We start from the raw sequence: 22,439 nt of genomic DNA on the forward strand, positions 1-22,439 counted from the left end.
GAGCATATGAATGGATTGCTGAGAGAGATTGCTGAGGAAGGGAATAAGGAGGACGGGAGGTTAGAGAGGGACTGGGAAAGAAGGAAAGTCAGGGACGGACTGGGAAAGAAGGGAGGTTAGGGACGGACTGAGAAGGAAGGGAGCTTTGGGGAGGGAGGGAACTTAGGGAAGGAGGAGAGATTAGGTAGGTACTAGAAGCATGTGGTGATCAGGGAGGAGCTGGAAAGGAAGGAAGGTTAGGGAGAGTCTGGGAAAGAAGGGAGGTTAGGTTGTTGCTGGGAAGAATGGAAGGTTAGGGAGAGACTGGGAAAGAAGAAAGGTTAGGGAGTGACTGGGAAGACAGAGAGGCTAAGATGTGACTTGGGAAAAAAGGGAGGTTGGGGAAGAACTAGGAAGGAATGGAGGTTAGGGTGTGACTGGGAAGGGAAGGAGGTTAGAGAGAGTTTGAAAGGGGAATTTGGAAAGGGATGGTAACCTTTTGGCCAGATGTATTCCTCAGTATATTTTTGCTACTACCAGATTATTTTATTCAGCGTAGTGGAGACCTTTTGTGAGAAATAGATTAATAAACAGATGTATCCAAATCATCCATTATAAAACCATTTCCCTTAGCGAAATAAAATGATCAGCTAAAATAAGATAATATATAAAATATGCCCTCCGGCTGATGGGGTTAACATGAAACTGGGGGAGGAAGATTAGAGTGAGAGTCAGAGAGAAATGAAGAGGCTAAGAGGACCAGAGGCGAGATAAAGGAGCACGGCGGAAGGACGGAGGAGGGAGGAGGAAAATTGGGGAGAGAAAATGAAGAGAGGGGAAGGTGGAAATAACAGATAAATAAAACTGAGACAGCGTAAGAGATACGAGAGTGGGAATATCAAAGGTTTTAATCTGATTTCATTGTCGACATTATTTTAACAACACCAAGATTTCTCCTATCTGCCTTCGACATTTTTTTTTCTTTTTGTAACTTGGAAGACTCATATACTGTATATACATATATATATATATATATATATATATATATATATATATATATATATATATATATATATATATATATATATATATATAATTGATAAGAATAAGAATAAAAAATTAAAAGTTGAACTTAATGGCTCTAGAGCGAAAGAATGAGACCAGTAAGTAGAAAGGCGTAATAAATGAGATATACAGAAAGGCAAGAAATAATGTTGAAAATACTAAATAAAGTAAAGGAAGGGAACGAGGCGAAAGACAGGAGGGAGCTAAAAGGAAGGAAGAGGGATAAGGAGGGTTATAAGAGTTTTACCTCTTAGTGAATCTGTTTGAGTGGGGTACTTGTGGGAGAAGGGAGGAAGAAAATTTGGCGTGGTGAAGGACTGAAGGAGGAATGGCCTGGAGTCTGAGGAATTACAAAGGACAGAAGCTGAGGAAGTAGAGATGTAGACAGTTTACCCCTTCAGCAAGAGTTACGCCGTTTGGCGTTGATTCTTGCTGTCACCATACGATTTTATTCAGCTTAGGAATTTCTGGAACTAAAAGGGTTAGTTATAGCCTGCATCAACCGCATCACAGTTAGAGGTCGTTCCTAATTTTAAGATTTTCGCTTGGTAAATAAAAAATAAATTGATAACAGTGCAGAGGTTGAGAACGCTAAGCCGTTGGTGGACAAGGTGAATGGAGCTAGCACAGGAAAGGTACATGGGTCAAAGGAAGAATGCTACAAGATGATGACTGGCTAAAATCAATATTTCTTTTTAATGCGTAAAGACCTAATTATTTCTATGCATTTGTCCAATTTTTAATGTGTTACCGTGACCATCTGCTTGTCACCAGTTTTGTGACGTCATACTATTGTTCATTCTGTTCTCTCAGCTTTGGTCAGTACATTATGTCATTGTTAACATAAAGATGATTTTCCTTAATCACATGAGTTATTCTCAGTGTTTTGCTAACTAGTGTACCTTTCATTCTTTCTCTCCTTCATTTGTTAAATTCTTTAATTGATTACAGTGTCAGTACCAAAGTCATTAAACCTAATTCATTCTGTTATTTTCTAGGTAAGTGAGATGAAGCAAAAACAGGGGTGTCTGCCTCCACTACCTCTATCATATTAGTCTGTGGCCACCTGACAGGAGCAGGTAAGGTATCGAATCCCTCACTGTTTTTGTATTCGCTCAGTGTCCTTTACTGTAATCCATCCATCTTAACTTTGCAGAGATAACACTGTTGGCAACATATTTCCAGTAACGCTACACCCTTTCCATAAGTCTTCGACGTGATTAGTATTGTACTCTAGTGTTAATATCTTGTTACAGCTCAACATTAAATATGTAGGCTGCAGGTTTAGGCCACGTTAAAGTGAACAAGGCATGCTGTGTGTAGTTCCTCTGTCTGGCTGTCTGTCCGTCTGTCTTGGCCAGCTATCCTCATTGTTAGTCGCGTGTTCTTTCTTTCATTATTGTGTTCTGTATTCTTTCTTTTGGCCAGCTTCATGCTGCCGTTATTGTTAGACGAGTGTTCTTTCTTTCTTTCTTTTTTGTATTCTTACTTTTTCTTTCTCGTTTAATTGTGGCAGGTACTTCTACCCCTGAGGAGTAACCAATTCCGACCAAACTTGGAAATAATGACCAGTTTGTTACTTAGTTGCGTCCACAAGATTTTGGTTCTTAGGCAACTACTCGTTACCTAGCAACGGACGAAAACCCGCTTTTTTCGTACTTTTCACGTTTTGAGCTGTAGAAGCATTACGAATGGGCGTAGAGAGCTCTGACTTCTTTAGGCGTAATCTTGAGGTCATTCCCTGTCGGAAGTGTGCCATCCATTGTTCGCCTTTCTCTAGTTTTCGAGTGGCAATCCTGCGAAGTTTGGCCTCAATGCCCTTAGCAAAAGGTACCGGTTTTCAAAAATGCCCCCCTCGTTCCCCATCGGATCGATGGAATTGAAAGTTTGCATGCTTATAGACATTGACTGGTACTGCAACTTGGACATGTATGTGCTATATTGGCCAGGTCAGGGGTCAGGGGTCAGAGGTCATCAAATGCGAAAACGGTGAAAACAGCTAAAATCATGACTATGCTCGCGCGAAATGTTAAGGCTTCGAAGATTGTTGAGCTAGGGTCATGATTCTTGGCTGGAATGTTGCACTGGAGTACCTCCATACAGAAATGATTTTTAGTGTTGAAACTCACTTCTGGTCGCTGACAAAGCTTGGACCACTTAGAGCTGGTCATCGTCTTCTACCGGCTTATATCTTTATTTATCGATCAATTGATCAGTCATTTATACAGTCTATCTACATGTCAATCTATCTCTATCTACCTGTCTGTCTATCAGTCTATCTATCTGTCTCTCTGTCTGTCTGTCTGCCTGTATGTGTGTCTGCATTTATCTTTATCTATTTATCTGTATGTCTATTTGTTTATCTGCCAGCCCGTTTAGCTATCTGCAACCAGGTTCTGTAATCCTGCCGGGAGTGACCACAAAAAAGCGGCTTCCATGACACCCTATACTCTGTCATCAGGCTGCCCTCTCTTCAACTGACACCACACACATTTATATACCTTTCCACCCCATCCCTCTACCACGTCCTTCATCCTTCCCTCCCGCTCTCTCCCTGCACCTCATTCACATACACTGTCCTAGCCAATATCCCATTTCCCAATCTCTCCACATAAACAAGCCGTCTCGAGGTACTTCAAACACTTTCCAGCTCATCCACATCAGCATCTCAACGCTCTTTAACTACCCCATTTGCCTGTCTATTTTTTAACGTAAATTAGCATGCCCATCTCAGTTATTTCTAATCCTCTCACTCTTGTCTTGCGTCCAAGGTTCACTTCCAAACGTTAGAGTGGGGATCACGACACTGTTGTGCAACACTCCGCTGTTCCCATGGTCACCTCTCTTTTCGTTAAAATTACATCTAGTGAATACTCAGTCTTCCCTCTGTATTGCACCCTTTCTTGTACTTCATCCTCTAAACTCCCGTCCTTGCTCACCCTACTACCTAGAAATTTGTTTGCACTCAAGTTTTCCATTGTTGACCATTCAACCTCACTGTGCAGTTCGTGATTTCGTTCCTTTTAAAGACCATTTCTTTACTCCTTTCTTCATTTACTTTCAAATTTCCTTTTTTACGCAGACATCCAGAGGGACAGTATCTTCAACAAGCAACAGTGCAGACAATTTCCAAAACTCTACCCATTCAAAGTATCCATTGCCCTACCTTGTGTTTTTCATTATAGCACCTCCAATATTGATACTGGAGACCTGACACATCCCTGATTTATACAATATTCACACACACACACACACACACACACACACACACACACACACACACACACACACACACACACACACACACACACACACACACACACACACACACACACACACACACACACACTCACAGGAAAACTCACCATGTTTATTTTCCACAAGCATCATCGCTCTTGTGGCCTCATGCAAAGTCTTAATCGCGTTCAGCAGTTTCGTATCTACTCCAGAATTATATTTCAGCACCATCCACATTTCCAGTCAATCTGCTCTGTTATATGCTTTCTCCAGATCCATGAAGGTAGCATACAACTTCTTTCCTTTCACTAAATACTTTTCTAATACGCATCGTAAGAGCGAATACCTGATCCATACACTCCATAGATTCTTTACAAATTTCATTTTATGTATTCATATTTCAGTGGAAAGCCAGATTATCAATTAGAGGTTAGCTGAGGCATTTAATGGAAGAAATTCCACTCTCCTCTTGAATGTTTACATATTAATTATGCTTCTCGCACTTCGTGTTGGAGCACGCTGTTGCTATTGTAAAACTGCCTACATGCGATTTTTGGCATGTACGTGTACGTGTGGATCTGCTTAATTGCTGCTTAGAGGATGGGTTCAAGTGATTGTATGTGTTAAAACATGTGCTTACGTATACGTAATTTTGCCGTGATTAACCTGCATAGTCTGCACTGATACAGAAAGGTCATACATATTCTGTTATCGTCACACGGCTTAGAATTTATCGTCAAAAACTGGGGATTTATCTTCACCTTTCCACGTTCGGTTTTAATAATACGGCCGTGAGTCAGAACAACACGATGTTATGAATGTTTGCTGGTTTGGCTTAATTGGTTTCCATGAAACTGAGACGGACGTTTCTTTTTTTAAACCTCCATGATTCCGGTGATGCGTTACTGATTTTTATTAGTCTTATATCCAGACGATTATAATTATATAGCTTAGAGAGAGACATGTGGTTGTGAAGGAGTTAATGAAGGCCGTATCATCTTCATAACATCAATTAACGTTCGTCCACATTACAGTGGCGGTAATCGCCGTCCTTTTACAAAACCCTTCTCTACAAAATCTCTCTCTCTAAAGCAGTCTAACTTTAGGAAATATGGAGAACATAATAAAGTTCACGTACTGCGAAATTTACCCTACGAAGTGCGACTAAAGAAACGTAATATGCTTCCTCTAAAAACGCGACAACTCAGAGGAAATCTGATGCAAGTATTTAAAATTCTTAAGAAATTCGACTATGCAGGATATGATAGTTTGTTCGTGATACAGAATAGTGCTGTGAGTAGAAATAATGGCTTGAAACTCAAAAGCAAAAGATGCAACACTAACATAGGGAAATACTGCTTTAATATTCGCGTAGTAGAACAATGAAATAGGCTGCCAGCAACAGTAGTTAGTGCAAACACTATTGATACGTCTAAAATTCGACTAGATGAGTATTTTGAGACTAGGCTATAATCAAGTTAGTCTTATTTCCAAGCTGGAGTGTACTGTATGTTGACGATTGTGAATTTGCCATTAATGAGGACATTCGGCGATCATGTAAGCGCTTTCTTTAACAGAGATGTAGACTAGATATTACACAATGCATATTTGTTTCTTGTCTGACTATCCAAAAAGATTTCCATGCTTGTTCTTTCTACCAAGCATGATGTTTTGTCTGTCTTTTTCGTGCCGATTTAATTGGATGGTTTGGTGGAAGAAAAAGAACCTTCTTTCTTTCTATCCTTTTCTCTTACACTTTGGTTAGAGTGTAGTAGAATGAGCCTTTTTTTCCCACAGATACCCTCCTGATATCTGTACTTTCTGTGTACTCCTGTGTACTTGTGTGCAATCAGGCTAAAGGGATTAGGAATACAGACTTTAATACCAGAAGTAAGTGTGCGCATGGCGATGATCTAATTTAAAGTTTTCTCTAAGGAGGACAATAAGAAGAACAAAAGTAAACACACAATGTTCTCATATATCAGGCTTCTCGTGACGCAAACAACAAAGACAACTCAAGTTTGTTACAGTTTTAGATTACCCAGTTACGGAGCCTGTAGTCTTATGTAAACCTGGTCTTTGTTGTATATTATGCTTAGAAGATGGGACCCACCCATGCCTGTGCATCCAGACACTGGTGGTCTCACTCACCATATGACGAATAAAACTAATGAAGACAACAGAGATCGTCAGACTCCACCGAATTTGCGGTAACTTGCACACGTACCTGGGGAAGAGATAAAAAAAAATGTAATAGTCAAAGGTCTTTGATGAGAAGATCTGTGTTTTTATTTCATTATTATATTAAAGGTATGCAGTTGTAGTCAGAGTCCTTACTTCACTGGTTGGAAACCCTGTGCATCAAGATGAAATATTTGGATTTAATTAGTATTGTAGTTACAGTTGAATACTCCCCCTAAACCTCCCAGTATACGCCCAATCTTTTTCCAGTTCACTGTGCTATATGAGAATCCTCAGTAACAGGGAATACACTAGCCATGCAGTGCCCAAACGTGTGACATGATCAGAGCACAACAACTCCGTCAATCGACACGCAAAGAAAAGAGACCTCTGTAGTTAATAAAGGGAATCTCAGAACATTGGAGCATAGCGCATTTGTCCAGCAGTTTAAGCCGCATTGAAATTAAAGTCTAGCTATGACCTCAAAATTCAGCAAGTCCCCAGATTTCAGTGACTGAAAAGTATACCAAGTTTAAATGTTTTTGATAAGTAAAGACGACATTGTACGAGACATTTTCATCCCATTGTTGTTACGTCCAAGATTTTCCAGGGATTAACCTGCATCGAACGCACAGTAAAGATCCACAGTTTAACAATTTCGAAACGTCTCAGATTTTAGCACACAAACTCAGTATCTGAATTTAACCGATATGTAAATTTTTGGCAAACTTTATCTCATTCATCAGCTTTATCCCATGTACGAAAGTTTTGTTAAAAGTAGTCTCGACGGAAGATAAACACTGAATGGAGAGAGACAGAACATTCCAGTGACATGAGGAGGAGAGGAAGAAGGGCATCGTTGGCTGTGGTGGAGTGTCCCTATCTTAACAAATGTATGGTGGCGGGAGGGCTCAGTGGAAGGGACCTAACCCGGTGAGTAATGGGGAGGATAAACGTATGGGAGGGGGAGTACACCCGTGAGGAGGGGCGGCGATATTGTGAAAGGGAAAAGGAGTATATTAGAGGAAAAAGGAAAAATCTGTGTGATGTAGCTGATGAATGTAGTGAGAAGTAAGAGTTTGATCTAGGGATGTAAAATAAGAAAGAAAGCAAAGGTGAGATTTTAACAGGCAGTGAATTAAGCTCAGTAAAGTATTTATAATAGTTGGCTTTAAAGACAATCAGAAAGAATTAACCAAAAATTGAAAGTCTGCAAAATATATCCCTTGCAGATAAAGTAAAGAAAGGAATGCAAGAATAAACATCTCTTCAAATCGTTTTGCCTGGACAACATTATGTAAAAAAAATGTAACTGGAGATCATAAACTAAAGAGAAATAGCTCGCAGAAACTCTTCCACGATTCTCCATCTATGAATTTGAGAAGCTAAAGATACCAGTTAACTTTTGTTTTAGAGAAATGAACGCGAAAAACATGCGGAAATGTTTGTATTGATGGTACACTGAGACAATGAGGGGAGTCACTGATGCTGGTGAGACGAAGGGCTAATACTGGCAAGACGAAATCGTGTGTTCTTCTTAGTTTAAAAGAACAGTATATTTTGACGAAGACAGAAGGACAGCTGGTAAGTATGCTGGGACTGGATGATACATGTTGTCAGCCAAGAAAAATAAATGGAAAAAGATGGATATTATTCAAGGAGGCGATGATGAGAGTGATGGTGATAAGTTACTTACAGAAAGACAATAGGCAAACGAAAGTAAATGAAAACAACGCAGAGTACACTTCGGGAGGTGAAAAATGTATCAGGCTATTGAAATCATTTGAAAACAAAAAATAATGATTGTATTAATTCTCAGACTTTTACAATGCGTAAGACACATTAAACACACACCAGAATATTTACTACCAGTAGACTCAAGCTCCTCCTAATGTAATAGATGTGCACTGTCAACATTAGCCACTCCCTGTGTTTGTGGGAAATAGGGTTGGGATGGTGGATGAATCATTGCCCGATTTTTGAGATGTTCCTAAATGGTAATTATCACACACACATACACACAATGGTAATTATCACACACACACACACACACACACACACACACACACACACACACACACACACACACACACATTTATTCTTGTGTCTTCCAAGTAGCGCGGATGATGGTGTGTGTGTGTGTGATAGATTGGTTCCTTCAGTCCACAAGTCGCATACATTCTCATAATGAAATACAAACAGGGTCTCTGTGTACGTGTCTGTGTGTGTAAGAGAGAGAGAGAGAGAGAGAGAGAGAGAGAGAGAGAGAGAGAGAGAGAGAGAGAGAGAGCAAAAAATTATTTGAACCGGTAAGCGAATGTATGAGGAAATAAGGAATGGAATTTTTTATCCTCTTGCGCCTTGCACGTTTTGCGATGCCTCATCATATGAAATTTATTCTATTACATGTCATTGCTTTCTGATATGCTACTACTGTGTGTCTTCTGTCCATTCAGTTTGCATAAATAACACACATGAACGTATTAACACACCTTTTACGGAAATTAGACTGAAAAATAAAAGGTGCTATGGATCCAGCTTAATTAACTGGAAAAGGTGCCATGGAAGCAATTGATCTGAGAATAATTACGACTGAGTTTATGTAATTTCGAGGTTAGGCAAATAAGTAGCACTTCTATTGCATCCTGATTTTTAGCTCATGCAGTACAGTTACGTCCTTTGCATTTTGTTCTTCCCATTACCAGGTAGTATTACTCTGTTCACGATTTTTTTGAGCAGATAGTGATACATTTTATTAATCGCTTCACCCGAAACCTAAGCCAGTTCTGTGGGAAGCAAAAATAAGATGAAAAAAGATGTCGTCTTATTGAGTGGGTTGATCCTACCCATCTCAGTGAATCGCAGGTCTAATGATTATAGTGATGATGAAAATGATGTAGACTAGCAATTTCCCATCTGCATTTTTCTGTTGCTATATACCACAGCTATCATATCTTGATACTTTACATGTGTCGTCTGCTTTTGCATACGGAAAATGTTCATTTAACATTTCTTTGCATTTAACTTTTAACTTTGACTTCCTTACCTTTTTTTTGCGTACTCTTATGCAATTCTGTTACTTCCAGATGATTTTAATAACATCAGTACATGCTTCAAAAGACGAGGGTTATATTAACAATATATTTGTTTCAAAAAGGTCTCCCCTAGGAACCTTAGCATCGTCTTTAGGAATCAGTAAATAGGCCATTACTATACGTCACCTCATACGCTCAGGCGACTATGAGAGTGAATCGATTGGACCTGGTAGTGATAATACTAAACACCTGACTGAACCTGATGTACAGTATCCAGCCCCGTCGTCCCCCAACCACTTACATTAACACACAGACGACGTTCATTACCCTTTACGATGAGGGGGACGCGGCTCAGTGATCATTCTGTCCCCTTCATTGACACCCACATTGCTCACCCACTACAGTATTACCTCCCTCAAAGCCAGTGTGAAGTACGAGGTATGGAAATTAGTGAAGTAGGATCATATACTAGCAGTAATTGGCCTTTAAACTATGACAGGAAGTGGCTTGGTATAAATTAATTCTTAGGGAAGGTGTTCATTGCTGTACACTAGCTGAGGGTGTCCAGCATCCACCCACGCGATGTCGAGCTGTCTTCAGGTGACTCTACGTGACAAGATGAGTGGCTTCGTGTTACCCAGGAAAGCTCTTACTACAGTGGTGTCATGGTACACCTATGACCCCCTAATAGATATCTGGTAGTCTTGCTGGTCAAGATAGTTTTATTCAGCATAGCAAAGACTTTATGAACTGGAGGAGACTACATGTAGCATTCACTAAGCCCTTGATTACGATATGTATGTATGTATGTATCTATCTATCTATAGCCCGACGCCCTAATCCCGCAAAGGGTGGCCGCAGACAAAACGCCTCCGATATGTATCCTGCTTGATAATGTGGGCCCGTGGTAGTAGAACTGTAGAAACAAGGCGTCTTCTCACGGCAGGGATTGATGATATGCAAAAGCGATTCATACAGAATGAATACATAAGGAACAAAGGGATATGAAAAGTCGGTGGATGTTTTATACATTTCATCTCCCTGCAACTAGACGATTTTATTCAGCTTAAAAATAATCTAAAGTGAAGAGGTCAAGAATTGCTCCATCTAACCTCACCAGCTAGCCAAGTCAGTCCAAACCTGAAGGAAGTTTTAAGTTAGCAAAAATAAATGAAAGTTCCGTGACTGAAGGGATTATCGTCTCTGCATCACAGATCATCACCACTCACTCCAGCGATTCCACATCACACTCCCTCCTCTCTCTAGCTTCCCTCCGTTTCCTGTTTCTAACTCATTATACGTATTCCTTTTTTTCACTGGCCAAGCGACACGACACCCAAAGTAAAACTCTCATCTCTTTAAGAAATTCATCATAATTCACTCGCTTTAACCTGATAAACTTTCGTCCTTTTGCCGCTTATTTCGCGTAGCTCAGTAACGGACTAAGACAATACTAAGGCCCTACAACACTTGCATTCCAGTTTCTCGAGACTAGTATCATATTCTTGTGCTGATATCTTGCATATTGGAACCTATTCTTTAACACTGTATTTCATGACACCTTAATTTCCTTTCCCGTACGAGTAACTTACGAAAATATTGTCCCCATGTCATATTCTAGCCGTCTTAGGAGTCTGACTATACTCTGTTCACTTTATCTTGGCCTAAAAATAACATCTTTCTGTCTCGAATATTGAGTTGTCGCAAAAGATACTCGCTAGATTCTGGTGCTAGTCACGAAAAAGTGCTGTGAATACAAAGCCGTAGTATTGTCCTATTCTGCCACTGGGATACATGAAATAAGCTGCAAAAGGATAGCAGTCTCCATAAGTTAAGGTGAAAGAATTATATATAGCACCTCTTCTATAACCTTTCATATTTGTGTGGCATGTTAAAATTCTCTTATATGATGTTTATACTCTCTGGTCTATTAAAATGATATACATGACGTACAGGAAGGTGAAATATGCAAAATAAATCGCTAGTAAAGAGGTGCTAGGTAGTCTAAACCCAGCCGATGGTAACCAGAGAATCACCTGCCGAATCACCCGACCGAGAAATTGACACCTGTTTTTGCCGACTGCAGTAAAACTCTGTCGTCCAGTAATCTGTTATTTTTTTTTTTTCAGTGATAATTTCATACATGGATACACAGAAAATATATTGCCTTTTTCTGTATGGTAAGCCTGCTGTTATATGGGACAGGATTCTTTCAGCCCGAGTGCGTCTTTTGTAATTTGCTCTTTCTGCAATCAAATATTTTATTCAGCGTTGGAGAGTACTTTATAAACAAATAGTGATGAGGGGGTAATGGAGTCTCTATTTAACACCTCCATATCGAAAAGTTTCTCCCTGATCTTAATAGAATGAGTTAGAGGTGGCAAGAAAAAGCTGAGAATTATGTTATGTGGCTGAAGAAGTTAACGTCAGACCCCCGGTTACCAGAAACACAATCATAGGATGGATCAGTCCTTAGGCGGTACTCTCGTGTTATTAGGAAGCTTACTAACACCACTTCCTTACCGGTTTATTTCTGAATCTGCTTCGTTACTATATTTATCTGTGTTATTCAAGCAATCAATATCTGCCTCAAAGATATACAAGAAGCAAAAAGAGGATATCAATGAGTAGTTTGGAAAATACCTAGCTCAGGAAGAGGTGTCAGTGAGTCTCCAATCCTAACGAGAGTAAGTACCCCTGTCTTTTCGTCACGCTGTCAGATTTGGAGCATATTAGGTCAGAACAATGGTAGTGAAATTTCATCTAAATCCATTGCTGTACTAACGTCTCTTCCAGTCTTTAGAAGAAATCCCTCGTAGCGGAGTTTACACAGAATCGCATCTATTAATCCCTCACAGCAAGAAGACGCCTATTTCTCGAGTTAATTCTACTACCACCGGGCGATTTCATTCAGGTGAAGAGGACAGAGAGAGAGAGAGAGAGAGAGAGACTGCAGTGATATCATTGACATAAACATTGTTGACCGTAGCTATATAGCTGTGAATAATAATGCCATTCCTCATTTTGATAAGGCAGCTATGAAAATCTTGCCTGCCACTCTGAAAATGGCGGTAAATTTCTAATGTTATCGCTCACTGTCTTGTTATTTATCCATAATATATGAGTGTCAGTTTTCATGGTCATAATTGTACATGGGATAGATTGATGTTGTCTTTGTTGTTGTTTTGCTGCTGCTGCTGTTGTTGTTGTAAATGTGACAGGACAGCTACTATTTATTACGTGTTATTGTTGTTTATGTACAGCTTAGTGATGCATCCATCGGTGGCAGGGGGTGAGAGAGGGATAAACAGGATAGGGAGAGGGGTCGAACGAAGGGTGAGGGACCAGAGGAGTGGGAGGGGACGAGGGGAAGGGAGGGGGCGTTGTGGAAGTGCAAATCCGTGGTAATACAGGATTATTGGAAACATACGTTATTGGGGAGGGGAGAGGAAGGGTTTGGGAGATCCGGATATAAAAAGGGGAAAAAAATCAGCCATCAGACACGGTAATAGAGGGGTAAGTAGAGGAAGAGAGATTACAGTAAATGCAGGATACAGTAAGAGGAGGGAAGGAACACTCGGAGGGGAGAGAAAGAGAACAAGGAACACGGGTAAAAACAGAGACGAATGGAGAGTGATGACGGGCGACCGGAGGGTATGAGACAACATGGAGAATGGGAATATATGTGCGTCATGGAGAGAGAGAGGCAAGGGCGCCAGGGAGTTGATGTGTGACGGCAAATATGAAAGAGCATGGGATCAGGGAGAACGAAGAGTGAAGTTAAATTACTCACTTTAAAAAGAGGTGACAGTAATACTGGAAAGGAACTGTCAAGCGAGTGTTAAGTAGGGTAAAGAAGGAAAGAATAAAGAATGTGTGTTAAGGATAAACGAGTACGGTATCTGGAAGTGTTTTTTTTTTTTTTATGCCAGGAAGAAGGAACCAAAGGCCGTGAGCCCGCAATAACAGTTCCCTCCAAGAGAAGAACAAAATACAAGAGAGAGCCAAATTCAAGATCCATTCATTTCGAGATGCCTGGACACATTGCGTTTGAAAGACTGGAGATCATAAGCAGCAGGAAATACAGACAGAGGGAGACAGTTCCAGAGTTGACCTGTTGCATAAATGAAGGACTGGGAGTAACGGTTAACTCTTGCATTAGAGAGTTGGACAGAAAAGGGATGAGAGTTTGCTGCTAGAAGGGTACTACGCGCCCGTCGTAGAGGTGGAGGAATGCAAGCAGACAGTTCAGAGGAGCAGTGCTAGATAAGTCACGATGGACAAAGACGATGACACAAAAGTAGAGAATGGAAAAAAAAAAAAAAAAAAAGGCCAGTATAAAGAATATGGAAAGTCATACTTAACGTATTCAGCATGGTCATTTTTTTTTTTTTTTTTTTTTTGAGGGTGGGGGGGGGTCCAAGGCAATTTTATTTAGCATAGAAGAATCCCCTGGTGGGAAAGGGATTCATGAATACAATATCAAACCCCTTCTGTTCGAAAAGCTTGTCCTAAGCTAAATAAAATCTTGGGGATACCAAATCGTAAATAGCAATCGCGTGCTCTGGCTGAAGCTGTCATGAAAATAATGTAATCAAGTAAAAATACAAATATCACACGATTAAAAACTAAATGCTGACGAACTAACTTAACCTTTACTCCGTGAGAGAAGGAGACAGCGAGACTGGTAAAGTAGAATCATAAATATCATCTGTAAAATTTACCTAATACATAAACCATGACAAAACTCGTACGGTATAAAGAGGTAAAAATGGAAGAATTAAACTGTGACATTTTAATGGGAATGCAATACACAGAGGAAAATAAAAACGTATTTTGTTATGAAAAAAGAGAGGACGAAAAATGAGGAGAGGACGGGCAAGGATACCGAAGTCTAATTAGCGAGAGGCATGTGAGATTTAATGACGTTACTAGGGTACCGCCACATAATTACTAGGAAAGAAGAGGGGCAGGGGTGAAGGAGGGGAGGTAGGAGGGTGACTGAGAGGAGGGATAGGTGACTGAGGGAGAGGTTACTGAGGGGAGAGGGAGATGTGACTTAAGGAAAGGGAGGGATGATGAGGTGAGGAGAGAGGGGTGGCTGAAGGAAAAAGAGAGGGGTGGCTGAGGGGAGAGGGAGGGGCGATGAGGGGAAAAGAGATGGGTGGCTGAGGGGAGAGGGAGGGGCGATGAGAGGAGAGGGAGAGGTGGCTGATGAGAGTGGAAGGGATAAGGGAGTGAGTGGGAGGGATCGAGGAGGAACCTAATAACAGGGTTGATGTGACAGAAGGGGTGACCTAAGCGAGAGTGGGTAGGTGAAGGAAATACCGGGAGGGGATAGATGAGAGAAAAGGAGGAGGAGAAGGATAGGAAAAGGGAGATGGGAAGGAATGGGTGGGATGAGAGGGAAGGGGGAAGGGATGGATGGGAACGGAAGGAGAGGAGAGAAGGGATGAGGGGAAGGAAACGAAAGAGGGAAGGTTTATCTGAGGGGAAGGGGATTGCTAACTGGGAAGATTTAGGGTTAGAAAAAGGACCTTATAACAGGAGTAATGAGACAGAGGGGGGGAGTTTGGAGGGATGTAGGAGGAAAGGAGGAAGTGAGAGGAGACGAAGAGGGGAGTGGGTGCCTGAGGGGAACGAAGTAAAGTGGTGACGAGGATAGAAGGTAAAGCGGCCTCATAACAGGGCTGATGAAACAGATGTGAATGTTGGCAGATACAACAGGGGAAAGAGAGATAGGTGAGACAAATTGTGAAGGTAACGAGAATGTAAAAGTAGCAAAATCTACATCAGTAATTTAATGGAAGAAACTCTGTTCTAGAAAGGCGATGTGTACACGCACGACCATATGTTCCTCTCAGCTACAAGCACCAGGTTCGTAACAGCCTTGGTTGCTGCTTCTTGAATATCGAGGAACCTCACTTAGCTCTTGAGTTCATTTTTTTTGTAGGGTTTGCCAAGATGAAATAATTGTGAATGTATATTAATGCAATATTACTACTTACTGTATCTGTAAAAGTGTGTGTATCAATCCCTACTAGATGTACTGCAGGACAAAATCTCCATCCCTTTGGTAGAGTAACAGCCAGAATCACTGTTTCGAATTCATTGGCAAAGCCTAATAAAGTTTTGCGATAGGCGAATGCAAATAAACAACTGGGTTACGTTGTCTCCTCAATAGCCCGAAACACCAGGGTGTATAAGGGTTGTTGGTCGCGAGTGTACGCTGAAAAGTATTATATTTGGTTATTTACTCGCCATTTATTTGCTTCTGGTAGAGTGGCGGCCGAAATCGGGAAAAAGTAACTACATTCCCCCTCATCCGGTCTTTTCAGCCTTCGTACTGTATATCATAATGTTCACCCAAGTAATTTTGTTACATCCATAGGCCAGTTCATTACAATTTGCGCCGTTTTCTACAATCTTTCACCTTCCCGGATGCTCTGACCTACATAATTCAGAATCTCTTTCACACCATTTTATCTTCTCGTTGGCCTCATTTATCCTCTCCCAGTGATCCCGAACTGTACATTTCATCAGTCTCTTATCATCCATTTTCTCCATGTGTCCATACCTCTCGAACTCACTCAGATCAGCACTTTCTTTTACACTGTGCATTCATAATTCTCTTATACCTTGTCATTTCTCTTCCTGTAAAGTCATGCCACTTCACAAATAAAGCTAAGGCACTTTAATTTCGGCCAATTCCACCACTTTCTGGTCTCCAGCACTTTAGAGTTCATACTTTCCATCCATGAAGTATAGTCGGCACCACGTTCCCTGAGTAAATATGTATCTTTGCATAAACAGAGGTCGATTTCTTTTTCTTCTTGGCGAATCAGGGTATGTATTAAAGCATACTGGTGATGATTTTTTTGTACGGCTGCAAGACGTTTTAAATCTAAATTCCATCTTTAAACAATGGAAAGTGGGACATTATTTTGTGCAGTTTTGCAGTTAGGTGAAAAAGAATCTTAAGATTAATGCTGTTTTTACCATTCACAAATTCATCCTCTCAACCACAGACACTCTCTCTCTACCTTTTCCCTTACTTACTCGCTCACACACCCGCTGACACTATTTCTCTCCTTTCACCTTCATTTACTTTCTCACTCTGTCATTCACCCGCTTACTCCACTCTCCTCACTTGTCTTTCACTCATTAATTCACTAGCACAACCACACATGGCACCATTCCTTTCTTGTCTCTAACTTCCTCCGTCTCTCCATCCCTCCCTCCTTCACTCTCCCTCGGCTGACTGTTCCTGCGCCTCCTGTCGCATCCCCAGCAGAATCGAGATGAATTTTTGTGACGTGTATAATTATTTAAGATCTCAAGTTGGTGGAGTGGCGGACATACAAGGGAGCCTGACCAGGGAAGGGATCTGTGGAGAGATAGGTGAGATATGGGGATGGGGAGCAGGAGAAATTGAGAAACATGGAGAATTAGCTTACTGAAAGATGTAGAGGAGGGAGAGTGGGAGTTAGACAGAGAATGTGGATATAGGAGGAGGAATGAGGAAACAGAGGAATATTTGAGTGGTTAAATGGAGAGAAGAGTAAATCAAGGGAGGAACGGATGGATAGAGAGGGGGATGGAGAGACAAAGGGAAGGTTGGAGATACAGAGAAAAGAATGGGGAACTAGAGGGAGAGATCGGTGGATAGGGGGAGAGAGAGGTGGGTAGAGGGATGAATGAGGGAGGGGTAAGGAAATACTGGAGCGGATGGGGATATAGAGGGAATGACGGAGAATGAAGAGGAATGGAGGAATAGAAGGAATGAATGGGTAGGTTTCGAAAGGGTTGAGTAAAGAGAAAGATATATGAGGGGATAGATGAAGAGATGGATAGAGAGTAAGAGAGATGAAAAAATAGGAGGGGTGAGATGTATTGACGGAGGGAGGGATGGGTGGACAGAGCGGGGAATAAGTGGGCGGAGGGTGAGAAAGGCAGGGGTGGAGAAACAGAGGGAGAGAAATGTATGGAGAGAAATATGTATAAGTAGAAGAGTAGGCAGACGGAAGGGCTTAAAGGGAGAAATTGGTATATGGAGGGAGAGATGGTTAGATGGACAAGGAGACAGACCGATGCAGATATATAAGTAAAAGTGGATGGTGGATAACAGAGGGAGAGACAGATACAAGGAGACATGAAGATATAGAGGAAGACACAGATATGTATATATATGGAGAGATTTATAGACAGGGAGATATAGATGTATAGAGGGTGTGATGGACAGACAGATAGCTAGAAGGGTAAAAAAAATAAATGGAGGATGATTGTAAAGAGAGGCGAAAAGATGGATAGACAGAGTAAAGCACACAGGTACAGAAGTGAAAGTGTATATCATTCATATAAAATCGCAGAGAGCTGGTCAGGGCGAAACAAACGAGAGTGGATGAAAGGGGTGTTGAATACTTCTCACCCTTTATACGAGCTGACGAGGTAAAGAGGAAGGGACACGATAGTTAATCAGGAACATGCACATTGACAAACCAGTTAATGTAGAGGGAAAATTAAGCTCTTCCTTTGATTGTCCTCTTACTAGTTAGCCAGAAAACTTCCAAGAGGGACAGTGGAAGGCAAAATCAAGTGTACCATCAATTACCACCTCGATTAGTTTATCGAAGACATAATAATGATTGTCTTGATGTGTCTCTGTGTGTCTGTATGTGTGCGTGCGTGCGTGTCTTTACGTGCGCGCTTCTTTGCCTGCGTGCGTGTGTGCGGAGGCGCGTGTGTGCTTGCTTGATTGAATTAGAAGATCTTGGAGTACTTTCAGACATTTCCTATTCATACTTCGTTGATCTTCGGAACAAACCATTTTTTAGAAGCCGTCGCTCAGTGGGTTAGTGAACTCCGCTTTGGCCGAAGGGTGGAGTCCACCCAAGGGTCATTGGAAGATATCAGGAAAGGCAGCCGGTCATAAAGTGCTACACGCTCCAAACCTAAGTGCTTTGCCCAGGGCCAACGCCTTAGCCCTTGTCGAGAAAAGGGGACATGGCGTAAAAGAAAAAAAATAATAATAATAATAATTACCTTGTGTCCTTAGCGACCCCTCATGACTCAGTAATCTCGCAGGAATGGTCCCTTACATGAGAAATATACATCATCAGCGTTTCCTCTTTGTCTTTACTGTCTTGCGGTGTGTTGTTGTGCGTTTTCGAAAGGTGAAATGACTGCGTCTTTGCTGAGGTTACAAGATATGCAAGAAAGCAGGCGTAGAGGATTTTCTGAAAGGTGAAAGGGTAAGTGGATGGTCTGGGAAAGTTTGGAAATTGTGTTGTTAAAGGTGCAAGCCGGACGAAGATGTGGGTGGAATAAGTAGGACTGGAGAAGGTGCAAGTGGAAAGAGGGCTGAAGGTGAGTGTTCAACGACAGAAAGAGGAATGGAATAAAATGAAGAGTGCATCTGGATTGTTGTGGGAGAATCGGAAGGTGTGTAGTTGAATATGCATTTTAGATTGAAGTGGATATGACAGACAGGACTGTAAGGGGTATTGAGATTTAAGCCGGCTTAAAATAAATTGTGAACGACTAAATAATAAATGGATGACAATGGGACAGTTATTCTTTACCAAAGAGGGTGACGTGACTGTGACTGGGCTAAAAGTGGCTATGATTATAAACGCCGAAGGGTTTTAGAGGTTACTGGAGGGGAATGGACGCTTTTAGGTTTGTGATGGCGCAAATGAATGCTGGAATTTCAGAGAGGATGGGAAACAAGGAGTCACCCCGTTCCTTCTTACTTCCTGTACGAGTTGGCACCTCTCCCACCTCTCTCCATCAGACTTCCCTCCCTTTCTCATCCCGCTTAATTTCCTGTAGAGATAGCCGCTTCCTCCCCAATCTATGCCATTTACCTTTCCCAACAAAGAGGCTGCCCCATTCATTATGCATTGTCCCTCTCTCCTGACCTATATCGTCATCTATTTTCTGTTCCGTTTCGTCACCCCTTTTTTCTTCCTCATTTCATTACCCCTCATCGGTCTTTCTCTGCCTTACTTCAGTTCCCTTCATCGTCTCTTCTCTGCCTTATTTCATTACCCTTCATCGTCCCTTCTCTGTCCTGTTTTATCACCCCTTCTCTTCCCCATGTCAGCCCATCTCTTCCCTGTGTCATCAACCATTCCCTTTCTCAGTGCGTCACCTTTCATCGCCCCCTTCTCAACACGTCTCAACACCTCCTTCCTTCATCAAGTCATCACCCTCTCTTATTTCGTCACCTAATTCCTTCCCTGTTTTATTAGCCTCTCACTTGCATATTTCCACACACTTTCTACATCATCTTACATTCCCCCCTCCCTTACCAATTTCATCATCCATTCTCTGTCTTATTAAATCCCCTCTTTCCAGCCCTGCATCGTCACCACTTCACTGCATCATCCGTCACATATCCGGGACAAGAAATGGTCATATTCTTAGCCATACTCATTTTAACCTAGTTACACCAAGACCATTTTGTTCAGCATAATGAAAATCTACCGTGCAAGTGAGGTTAAAAACTGTCTCCTTTAATTCATATATATATATATATATATATATATATATATATATATATATATATATATATATATATATATATATATATATATATTTGTCCTGTCAAGCCAAGATGATTTTTACTCAGCTTAGAGCATATAACTCTTAGTAAGGGGATTAAAAACAACCTCCACTGACTCCTACGTTGTTATGAGTCCCGTTTGTATTCCATCTAAAGCCCTTCCTTTTCCTCTGTAAATTCTTTCTTCTTTTCCTTCCTAATCCTTCTCGGCTCAGTCCTGCCTACTTCTCTCCCAGATTAGTAGCTCAGGTAGATACCTTCACAGTAGATGGCTGTCGAGGCTACTGCTAGGAGAGGTTGTAGTGTTAGGCTGTAGGATCACCACAGCCTCTACCCCGTCTACTAATTGTATGTAAATCTACTTAAGTACTGTACCGGTACATGTTCACACGCCCGATTTGGTTTCATCTGCTGCCTGAAGTGTGATGACCTCCTTTCTGTGGTGTGTGGGGGCTTTAGTGTAGGGCTAACCCACCACCACAATATATTCCCCATCTCCTGTGTACGTAAAGTTACATTTATACTCAAGATCTGTTATTTTCACCGAACTCTGTAGTGCAATATCGTTCTTTCTATCTTGTCCTTAAAGCAGGTGTAGTATAGAGATTAAGGAGAAGAACCTCAAGTCTCAGTTCTCCATCTGCTTGCTGCTCGAACATCAACTAATGCACTGTAGAATGTCTGCAAAAATTATCCATAATGTTTCCATCTTTCCAATTTAAGTCACGGGCCGAAAATTTGAAAAGAAAAATCACTAAGTTTTTATCTATGTGCATGCCCGAAATTTCTGGTAATGAGCATAAAGTTGGAACTTTCTCTAGCATACGCTGCATAGTACATTAAGAGGTATTTACCACGCGAAATGAAAGCGAACAGCATAAGCGCTCATTATAAAACCATTAGTCACCTGGGGATGGATACTTTCTGCCAGCGTAATTTTTCGTCTACTTATTCTGTGCTCGTGCTCTTGTGTGTGTGTGTGTGTGTGTGTGTGTGTGTGTGTGTGTGTGTGTGTGTGTGTTTGTGTGTGTGTGTGTGTGTGTGTGTGTGTGTGTGTGTGTGTGTGTGTGTGAAACCTTTCGGAGCAATGACGTCTTTCCTTCATCAGTATCCCGAGCCTGCTTTACTCAACAACAGGTGATCTTTCGTAGGGAGGTGATAGAAACAGTCCCAATCAGCCACCGCACTAAGTTATTTTTTATCGGCTTCTTTCTAACACCAGATTATTTTATTAAGCTTAGGGGAGACCTCTCGTATTGAAAAGCATATTATTTTTTTATTACTATATTTCTTCTGTTTCCAGCAAAGACTTCCAATGCCTCACAGTATATTCTTCGATCCCGGCTGTCTTTAATTCCGGATTTTCTTATTAAACGTGTCTTTTTTTTTCATTTACTTGATCTAGACCTACAGTAGATTCATAAAGAAATGAAAGATGCATTCCCTGTCGTACTTAGGGTATATTTTAAGGAAGGAGGGGAAAAAAGGACAATATAAGCATCTGCATCCCCGTTTTTTTCCTCCCTTCAAAAACAAAACTTAGCAGTGAGATAGGAATGGTCGAAATCTTGTCTGTAAATTCACATCCTGTATCGTATAACATTAGTCTCAGCCGAGCTTTCTAATCTTCGGCCACTGTAACCAAACGCTTCATCTCGTCTGCATACTAACAACGTCTCTTTTCGGTAGGCAGTATTTTTTTTTTCACTTTTCTCCAGCTAACATTTCTTTGATTTATGTCTAATCATCATCATCATCATCATCATCACCATGGCTTTTTTTTTTTTTTTTTTTTTTCTTTTTTTTTCAGATGAAGTGTAAGTACAGCCTAAGGATAAGGAGAGGTCCGTGCAAAATTTACGTTATGTGGTCGTGAGAGAGAAACAGCTGTTCTCTAACGCTGAGCGGTGTTGGTGGTAATGTCGTGAAACTCAATAAATAAAAGGCTTCCAGCTTATTCTGTTCGTATTTTGCACTTGGAATAACCTCTCCACCCCAACACATGCCATCCTCCTTCATGCCCTCGCCACCTCGTTCCCTCAAATCGTTGTTCGTTTTTTTTTTTTTTTCGTCAATCCAACTCTCTCGCTCACACACTCTCACCATCTCGCTCTTATTTTCTTATTCCAATCAGCATTTCATCCACGTTACACCACCTCCACTCATACATTCCTTTGTCTAGTATTTCTACCATGTTCTTACCTTCCTTCGCCTCCCACAACACAGCATCCTCCCACATCCACTCCCTTTCTTCTTCCACCTGGTTCTTCCTTTCCTTCTCTCTTCCCACAACACATCCTCCCACATCCCCTCCCTTTCTTCTGACACCTCGTTCTTCCCTTCCTTCCCTGCCCCCACAACACAACATTCTCCCA

This window comes from Coenobita brevimanus, chromosome 78 (assembly GCF_032717465.1).
Source record: "Coenobita brevimanus isolate Jiangsu-jjx chromosome 78, ASM3271746v2, whole genome shotgun sequence".
NCBI lineage: Eukaryota > Metazoa > Arthropoda > Malacostraca > Decapoda > Coenobitidae > Coenobita > Coenobita brevimanus.